Raw genomic sequence first — 10,410 nt, forward strand, 5'->3', positions numbered from 1 at the left:
GAATTGTTCTATATCTATAAGTGTTAAAAAAGAAAATAATGGGATGACTGATAATGTAATTGTTTCGAGAATTCATGTATTAACAAAAATCGGGTATAAGACGATATATAGGTACAATTATTAAATTAGGCTAGGGATGGCGATTTTTGACAAAACACCGGTTTTCGGTTATACCGGTCTTTGTTGTTTACGGTTTAACCTAGCGGTTATAACCGGCCAAAAAAAACCGGTTTTTGGAAAAACCGGTTTTCGGTTTTTTTAATCCAATAGGTTACAAAGTTACATTTACAATACACTTTAGTTTGCGATACTCCATTCGACTCGATATCAATATGATCAAAATTAGTACTATCGAAAGAACATGTATTACTTTTAACACGTTTGTATATTTGTAAAATAAAGGTACTCATTTAATACTTCCTGTATGAGTGTATCGTTTTGAAAACGTAGCGAAATTCTTGGAGATTCGTATTCGTAATCAGTAATTCGATATTCATAGTCAGAGCATTATATTTGGTAATCAGAAAAAGTCATTCACCCACTCTCAATGTCAAGAGTTAAGTGTGAAAAATAGATGATGTTTGCGTCTAATTCAACCAGATCACTTCTTATGTAAATATTATGATTACAAATACCTTTTCAAGGAAATATTATAATAAAACTTAATAATTGTTTCTGGCTGATGTGAGATTGCACTTTCAATTTGCTTCTGTATTTTATAAAATAAAATAAAATTTGAATTATGGTTTTGTTTGGAATAATTACTTGAGAATAATAATTATGATTGGGATCCAAAATAATACCTAACCTAATCCTAATCACCGTAAAAACCTAATAACCGGTTTTTACTTTAAAAAGAAAAAACCGGTTATAACCGGGACAAAAAAACAACCGGTAAAACCGGTTATTGCGAAGTAAAAAAACCGGTTTTAGGTTTAAACCGGTAGGTTTTTCCCATCCATAAATTAGGCACTGTTAAAATACAGATCATTCCTTAAAACGAAAGCGACCAAATAAAAAATTGGGTAGGGTTGACACTGCTGCAAAAGACGTTATTCAACGAACAGTTTACAATTTTTACAAAGAAAATAGAGTGCCTACTTTAGAACTGATTCGTGAGAAATTGAGAGATTTTCCTGAATATAATTATCGGTACCTACATCTGTGGAAACACTGCGCGAGTTTTTGATAAGTTGTGGATTTAAATATAAGAAACTAGATAATCTAATGGTAATAATGGAATCTCGGCATATCGTTGAACTTCGACGACAGTATTTGAGTAAAATCAAACAGTATTCAAACAGAAATATAATCTATTTAGACGAAACCTGGTTCGATACGCATGATGTTATCAAGTACGGCTGGGTTGACAACAAACAATTGTGCGTTAAATACACCGTGTTCAAGAGAAAAACGTGTTATTACTCTTCATGCTGGAAGCAAAGATGGTTTTGTATCTAATGCGTTACTATTGTCGGCCAAAAATATAACAAAGTCTTCTGCCGATTATCGCGAAGATATGACAGCCGATTTATTTGAAAAGTGGTTTGTCGAACAGCTCTTGTCTAATATTCCGCCGCATTCAGTGATTGTTGTGGATAATGCGCCGTATCATTCCTTTAAATAAAATACCTAATATTAACACGAGAAAGGATGAAATTTTAAAATGTATGCAACTTAAAACCATCACTGTTCCTAAAAAGATTCCAGTAAAGAAGTAGAAGAAGTATGACGAATAGGTCATTGACACCATTTGCGGCAGGAATTTGTATATAATTTTTCAGGTTGCCAAATGCCTAAATTGAAGTTTAAACATTTAATTTCAAGATTCTGTAGAGTAGTCGGAACTTATTGCAATGTAGAACATTGTTTTTATTTGTTAATTATACGCGACCCTGTGCGTAGCGACCGTGGCTGCTAAACATTCGAGTGGCAGCGCATCATTTACAAATAAAGAAGAGTTCATATTGATTTCTCACCCGATTTCTCACCAAAATCTTAAGACTCGATGTTTAGACTTCAGTTTAGATACTCTTGAATCTCAAAAATAATCATTTACGTATTTTTCAAGCCTGAAAAATGCATATTAGGTATGGCATTTTTCGGATTTTAAACCGCCTACAACTCGAAAACTATTAACTGATCGGAAAAATGACAGGAAACTTTTTTTTTTGTAATCACACAAAAAAGCTAAAAAATATTTTCAGGGGCAAAATAGGAGATTGTTGAAATAGAGCGCCGCCACACCGGCGTAAAAATCGGATGGACGCGCATTATTAACAATTAAAAGACAAAGGACTACTCCGATTTCAGATTTTAAATCGCCTATATCTCGAAAACTATCAACTTCTGAGAAAAATATCAAAATAACTTTCTTGTTTAGAATGACCCAGAAAATCTAAAAAATGTTTTCTATAGCAAAAAGGGTGATCTTTTGAATTTGTTCAAAAAAATTGTTTAATTGATATAAAATATACAGATATGCAGAAACCGTGTGTTTCTTTTAAAATTTAAAACAAAAATTAATAAAACCTAACAATAATATGATTTTTTTCGAAATATACGTTTGTTGAACTGACGCTTTTTCTTCATTTCCACGCCAACGGTCGGCATTGTCATCAAAGAAACTAAAAAGCCGACAGTTGGCAAATTCACGTTGGAAACAGTATACCTATTGTTCTTTCTACTACTTAAGTCATTTCAAAAAACATCCTAGAAAACATGAAAAAGCTGGGTTTAAACCCTGGGCTTTCTCGAAAGCGGCACCGACAAACTGCGACCGTAGCACTGCGATGAATTACGTCAGATTACGGTGAAAAATTCAAGGTTCTTCACTGCAGCAATGGAATGTGCAAACTCAGCAAGCGGTGGCTTTCAACGGATCCTTGGAAACCACCGCTATTATTTTGCATGGTACAGTTTTTTATGACGTAATTCATCGCAGTGTTACGGTCGAAGTTTGTCGGCACCGCTTTCGAGGAAACCAGCGCTTTAATGAACATTTTTCCAAGACTATGCAGAAAGCTGTGCTACTCTCGACGTCCAGATAAAATAAATAAATAAAATTTTTGGGAGATACTCCGGCGTATCAAATCACCTAGGGCTTGATAACATGGAAAGAGTCCCACCAGAGTCAATCCTTTTGATACTCTAGATGTCTATGATGAGTAAATTTTACCTTTAGATAGAGTGTGAACCGTATGGCTAAATCTGGATGAATGACGATAATACCCAGAATCAGCTTGGCGAAGAATTACTTTTTTTTGAAGTTATACTTCTTTACGCGCGATATGAGGGTGAATTTTTATATGTTAAAACCTACGATCCGGGCGCATGCGCATTATAACTTTGTTCTGATTGGATGTTCAAATGACATGTCAAAAATTATCCAATATGGCAGCTGTAGCGCAGCTGTGGTTTGGACGGTTGACGGTTTGGTTATGTATGGTTGTTGCGTTTTAAAATTTGTGGGAAGAGAAACAACAAAGGTTAGTTAATAGTTATACTGCCTTTTTAAATAGTTTTCATATTATATTTTTGAAGTTCTACTTCAAAATGTTTTAATTTATGTATGTATCAGTCCAGAAAAGGTGTGGAAAGAATATATTAGTGTTTTTAAATATATTTTTCTACAAACGTGTTAAAAATTCAATTTTTAGGACTCCATAGGAGCGTTAAAAATGCTACTTTAAGGCAATAGTGCTTTAAAATTTTTAAGGCACTGCAGTTAAAAGTGAATTGTCAAATTGTGAAACGTCAAGATATTTATATTTCATTTATTAACATTAATATTAATAATACAACTTGCGCAATTTGAAAAAGGTGGTTTAAAAGGTTTTTTATTATAGTTTTGTGTCTTCGGATTTGGCTTCCTTGGGCGTAAAATAATAAAACATCTATTTTTATATTTCACTTGTCGCCGTGATGTATAATTATGTATATCTGAAAGGTAAGTAGCATGCGGCTTGATGGCCTTGTTGGTAGAGCATTGGACCAGAGATCAAAAAATCGCGAGATTGCGGGTTCAAATCCCGTACGATTCATACTTTTTTCTTTTTTTTTTTAATATTTGGCATTGTTAAGTTTTGGTTTATTTTTGGTAATTATTGTTAATTTTTTGTATTGTAACTGTTAAGTAGGTATATTTATTTCGTTGAAATTATATTATAATAGAAGTATAACTTCTTACGTGCGTACAAAGTACACACACACATTCTTTTTAATAAAGTGTATGTTCATGTTCACGTACCGATAAAAAATCCGGCTATGGATTGTATCTTGTTCCAATATCAATTTTTGTAACCCGTTTATTTGTAATCCGTAATATTACAATAAATAAATTGTGTAATTATTTTACAAGTAACGTGCAAGAAGTTGTCCCATGGCAATTTCTTATTATATTTTAATTTTTAACAAAAATTTTTCGTAAATTTGGGATCTACAAAAAAATACAAAAATTACTCAGTTTATAAATACTTTTGAAAGATCACTGGGAGTGTGTCGCGTCGCTTATTATTCGATTTGATAGTGGGTTCATGAGGTTCGTTGCAAGATTGTTAGGATGGTTTTCAAGCCGAAAAACATATTACTGGAAGTAATATATGATCTCGTCTTTGAGAGTATTGACTCAAACGTCATGGCTAGGTACATACCATAGTGCATGGTGCATGTAGAGAGATTCAACGAGCTCTAAATGAAGCCGGAGAAGAAATATGTGAACTAATACCAAAGAAAAGGCATATTATGTGGATGACGGACGAAATACTAACTCTCATGAATGAAAAAAGAAAACATAAAAACAAAAACATTAGAGAATACAAATCCATAAACGGCAGGATTAAAACAGACATAACATCAAAAACGATGGTTAACTGAACAGTGTCACGAAATATGAAAAGAAATATGAGAGTTTCCGATGTTCATCGGAAAGTGAAGGAAATGACGTCGGGAAAACAAAATAATATACATATTATAAAATACTCAGACTGTAAATACAAAACAACAATTAAACAGATAGACTAAATACGTAAAAAAACTGTTCAGAGATGACAGACCACCAATCATAGTTGAGGAATCTGAAGAATCGAGACCAAAAATTTTAAAACAGGAAGTTAAATACGCATTAAAACAGACAAAAGGGAAAAAGACTGCAGGTCCGGATAAAGTCTTGATTGAGTTTCTTTTAAACTGGTCGATGAAGAAATGTTAGACATTTTAGTAAAACTACATACTGTGTGACAAAGCAAAATAAAATAAATTCATTATCTCGTAAACCAGTGACGTTAAGAAAAAGTCCCAAAACAGGTCGATTTTTATTTTTAAATTATGATTTTTTGGCATATATATCATAGTAGTGACGTCATCCATCTAGGCGTGATGACCCAATCGATGATTTTTTAAATGAGAATAGGGGTCATGTGTTAACTCATTTGAAAGATTACTGAATTATCTATTCAGTAGTATAAACATTAACATAATTATTTACACAGGGTGTCAAAAAAACGTTTTTAAATTAAATTAATTGACACAGAAAGAATAAAGTATGTAATTTATTTAATTCAAAATACATTTTACTGCTTCAAGCTGCCACCCACCTGCGAAGAGGCAGGTGGGTGGCAGCTTGAACATTAAATTTAAGCGAAAGCAATCTTTATTTCTCAATAGTCATTTTTGTTTCTCTTTTATGACAGCAGTAAAATGTATTGTAAGGTAAATAAATTACATACATTCTTCTTTTTGTGTAAATTAATTTAATTTAAAACAGATTTTTTGGGCACCGTGTATAAATAATTATGTTAACGTTTATATAGGGTGAGGCAGATAAAAGGCCTATTAGAAATATCTCGAGAACTAAAGGTAAGAGAATCATCAAAATTGGAATACAGGGGTTTTGAGGTATGAACTATTTAATGAAAATATTTTGGGCTCTTTGCTTCTTCCGGTTATACCGGAAGTTGATTGTAACTTCGTTTTTTCAAATGGGATACCCTATATATTTTTACATTTTTGGATTCTGCTCGATGTATTCTTTCCTAAAATATTGGTTTTGTAATATTATACAGGGTAGTTTAAAAGATGATTACGGTTTTTTATAAATTTTGTAGCAAACTTCACACCCTCTAGAATTGTACTGATTTGATATCAAAAACCCCATTTATGTTAAGGTGATTTTTAATATAGTCTATTATTATTAAAAATTATTAATATAGCGAAATGTTTAATTTTAGTATACAGGGTTGGTCGAAACTCGGAATGAGTATTATCTGAGTTTTCTTAAATGGAACACCCTGTATTTTAGTATTGTAATGAAATGATATTTTATAGTACTTTTTTATTTCTTAAGCATTCCTTATACTTAACTGCTTTAATTTGTAAGGTATTTGTAGTTCTTTAAGCCAAACATTAATTTCAACAAAAATTACGTGAAATTTTATTAGGTTTGCCGTGAAAATATTCAATCATAAATATTTTTTTGAAAATAAGTACATGTTAATCTAGGATGATCCTTAATTTATTAATATTGGATGAGATACCAAAAGGCCTACGTTGTTAAGATTGTTGGTGCATAAAATATTAATAAAAATAGTTGGCTATGGCTTGGACGCTAAGCTTGATTAAACATTAGACATTATATTATTTTTATAGTTCCAGTTGCTTTGTTACCATTACTAATATAAATTTTTGTAATGGGGAACTGATTAGTAAAGTTTTTGTTCTAGGAGAGTAAGTATAACAAAAATGTACTACTAGCAATAAGAATTTATCATCTGCAACTCCCTGATACACGACAGCCAAGAAGAATACTTTTTAAAGTTTAGAAGAGAAACTTTTCAAAGTTTACTAGAGTAGTTTCGACGTACTAGACACTTTACGAGAACGTTCATACTAATATGCAGATTCTCAGTGACACTAACATTTAATTCATTTTACTCATTTAAAATAATTTTTCTTCACACATTTTTATTTGTTATACTCTCCTAGAACAAAAAACATCTGAATCAGTTCCTCATTAGAAAAATTCATATTAGCAATAGTAGCAAAGCAACTGGAACTTCAAAAATGGTAGAATGTTTAAGCTTAAGCAAAGCAAATGTTTAAGCATATTTAGTGTCAGTCATAGCCAACTAGATAGAATATTGTATGTTTTTATTAATAATAAACACACCAACAATCTTAACTACGTAGGTATTTTGATATATCAACCAGTATTAATAAATTAAGGGTCAGTCGAGATTAATATGTGTTTATTTTCGAAAAATTATTTGTGATTGAATATTTTCACGGCAAACCTAATAAAATTTCACGTAATATTTGTTGCAATTATTGTTAGGCTTAAAAAACTACGAATAACTTACAAATTAAAACAGTGAGGTATAGGAAATGCTTAAGAAAAAAAAAAGTACTATAAAATATATAATGTTCCTTGGTGCATCAAAACAAAAGTTGATTGTCTAAAAATATAGTTTATTACTAATTACAAAATTATATGCTAACAAATTATACAAACCTAAAAATAGAGAATCAACAATTAAAAGTTTATGCTTCCAAAATTTAACAAATTATTTTATCTATCTTAAATTAAAACAGAGTGACAAATATCAAATTCATTGAATAAGTGCGTCACTTGGAAACAAGCTGCTGGCTGCGTTCCGTACCTAATGTAATACCAAACATTCACAAAGCTTACATCTTCCCTCCACAAGATATAATTTTCACTATGTAGTGCAAATTATGGTATATCACTAGACATAGGAAGGAGCTTTGTGATGTGATACAAACCAATCGATCTCTTTCCATGTCCTGTGTTGATTTTATAAACTGAATCAGACACTTTCTCCATTATTTCAAATGGACCAATTCGGACTTCATCCATTTTTTTCTGTTTAGTTTATTACCATTGGCTACATAAACTACATCTCCTTCTTTGAATTCATATTGTATTCTCTTCTTATCAAATACATATTTGTTATACTGATGATACCTTGTTGATCTCTGTGCTGCTATTTTTCGATCTTGTTCTAAATTTTTGATTTCTTCGCTTTTCTCTTTTAACTCAGGTGGTAACAAGTCAGTAGATTCGCCACTTAAAAGATTATTTGGTGAAAATCCTGTAACTGTGTGATTTGTCTCGTTATATTTATCTGTACATTCTTGTGCTATTTTAGACCATGCCATTTTTTTCTCTTCATTTAATTTACATCGTATTTTATTTACTGTTGTCTGGTTCAATCTTTCGTTTAAACCATTTGAGAATGGTGCATCTACTGCTGTAAAAATCAGTTGAATGTTCCTCTGTTCAAGATAATTTTTGAAATCATTCGAATTTTGAGCTGGGTATTGATCTGTAAGTATTGTCTCTATTTCATTTTCGGCAGAAACCTTTTCTATCAGCTTATGAGTTCTTGAGCAGTTTGACCTTTTCAACAGAGGATAAATGCAAATCTTGTAAAGTGATCTACTAATAGGTGTAGGTATTTCTTTGTCGATCTGCAGCCACCAAAACCACCAATTGTATCCAAAGACATTATTTGAAACGGTTTCTCAGCACGACCTAGTTGTGACACTAAACCATATTTCTTGTTTAATCTCGTTTTATTTTTTGTGCAATCTTCACAGTTTTTACACATAACCTTTATATTTTCAGTATCATTTGGTGCAATATAAAAAGGTTTAAACATTGTTTTCATTTGATTTATTCCTATGTGACAATAAGTTTCATGAATTTTCTTTAAAACAAGTTTACTGTATTGTTCACTTAATACTATCTTTTTTCTTTTTCTTTTATCATTCTTGTAGTAAATATCGTTTTCCATAATAAAATTATTTTTTTTTATTTGTCGGTTTTGTGCTTGATCACTTTTTATACATTTTAGACTAATAAGATTGACTGTCTTTAGGATATCTTCATTATTTTCATGATCCTCAAAAACTGGATTTCTACTCAGATAATCTGCTTCTGTATTTGTTTTTCCTGGTTTGTACTCTATTTTAAAATTATATTGGGATAAATAGTGAATCATATCTCCTAATTCATCATCTGTTCTGTTTTTAATGTTGAGCTTTTCCAGTGGTTTATGATCTGTGTATACAGTGAAGAAGTTTCCAAGCAACCAATGTTGCCAAAATTTGATACTTTCTTTTATAGCCAAAGTTTTTAAAAAAATAGCTTTTCTCTTTTTTTGATATTGGTTTAATTTCTTTGAAAAGTATGCTACAGGCTTTTGATCTCCATTTAATTGTGTTTGTTTAAGAACAGCTCCTAAACCATTTATACTTGCATCAGTATAAATAAATATGGGTAATTTTGGATTAAAAATTGCCAGTATTGGCCTTGAACATAAGAGATTCTTTATTATGTCAAAGGCTATTTGGCACTCATTGGACCAATCAAATTTTGTATCTTTACGCAATAAGTTATGCAGAGGTTCAAGCACTATTGTAGAATTTGGGATATATTTACCGTGAAAATTGACTTTTCCTAAAAATTGTCTTATATGTTTTCTATTTTGTGGAGTGGGAAATTCACTTATTGCTTTCAAGTTATCCTTGTATGTCCCCTTCTTGTAGATAGTTACTTGAAAATATCTCAATACCGAAGTACTTTCTATACTTATGAAAATCAAGTTTCACCTATATATTCCCATGTATTAGAAGAAATTTTCTCAAAACAAATTAATACTTTTTTTATGGATATTAATTTAAATCCAGCCGTTTTTCAATCATTTATACTTCATAAATGGCCACATTATCAGTTTTACTATACAGATGGATCCAAAGTACAAAACAAAGTAGGATGTGCAATAATCAATATTCAAAGTGGATTTAAAAAATTATTCAAATTGCCTTGTGAATCATCGATATACACCGCTGAAATGATAGCGATACTTTTTGCTTTAAGACACATATTTAGTAACGAACCCTATAGCTGCATAATATTTACAGACAGTAAGAGTGTCGTTGATAGACTAACTAACGTACATAAGTACCAACAACTCAATCATATAGAACTGGAAATTATGACTCTTTATAATAAAATTGCAAATTTAGGAAAAAACATCATTATATCATGGATAAAGGGACACGCAGGCATTAGGGGTAACGAAATAGTAGACAGGCTAGCCAAATCCGCCCTAGAAATAGGCGAAGAACTTCCCATGAACTTACTACCCATTTCGGATATTGATATTATTAGCAGACGACACCAAAAAGAAAATTGGCAAAGGTATTATCGAAATACGAGGACTGGTAGTAATTACACACAAATGCGACCTGAAATTCCCATTAAAAGATGGTTTCATTCTGTATCAAATCGCCATTTCATAAGAGTTATAAATAGATTGAGATGTAATCATGCTCTTACCCCCCTTCATATGTACAGTCTGGGTCTCACAGAGTCACCTAACTGTGAGT

This window comes from Diabrotica virgifera, chromosome 8 (assembly GCF_917563875.1).
Source record: "Diabrotica virgifera virgifera chromosome 8, PGI_DIABVI_V3a".
NCBI classification, from domain to species: domain Eukaryota; kingdom Metazoa; phylum Arthropoda; class Insecta; order Coleoptera; family Chrysomelidae; genus Diabrotica; species Diabrotica virgifera.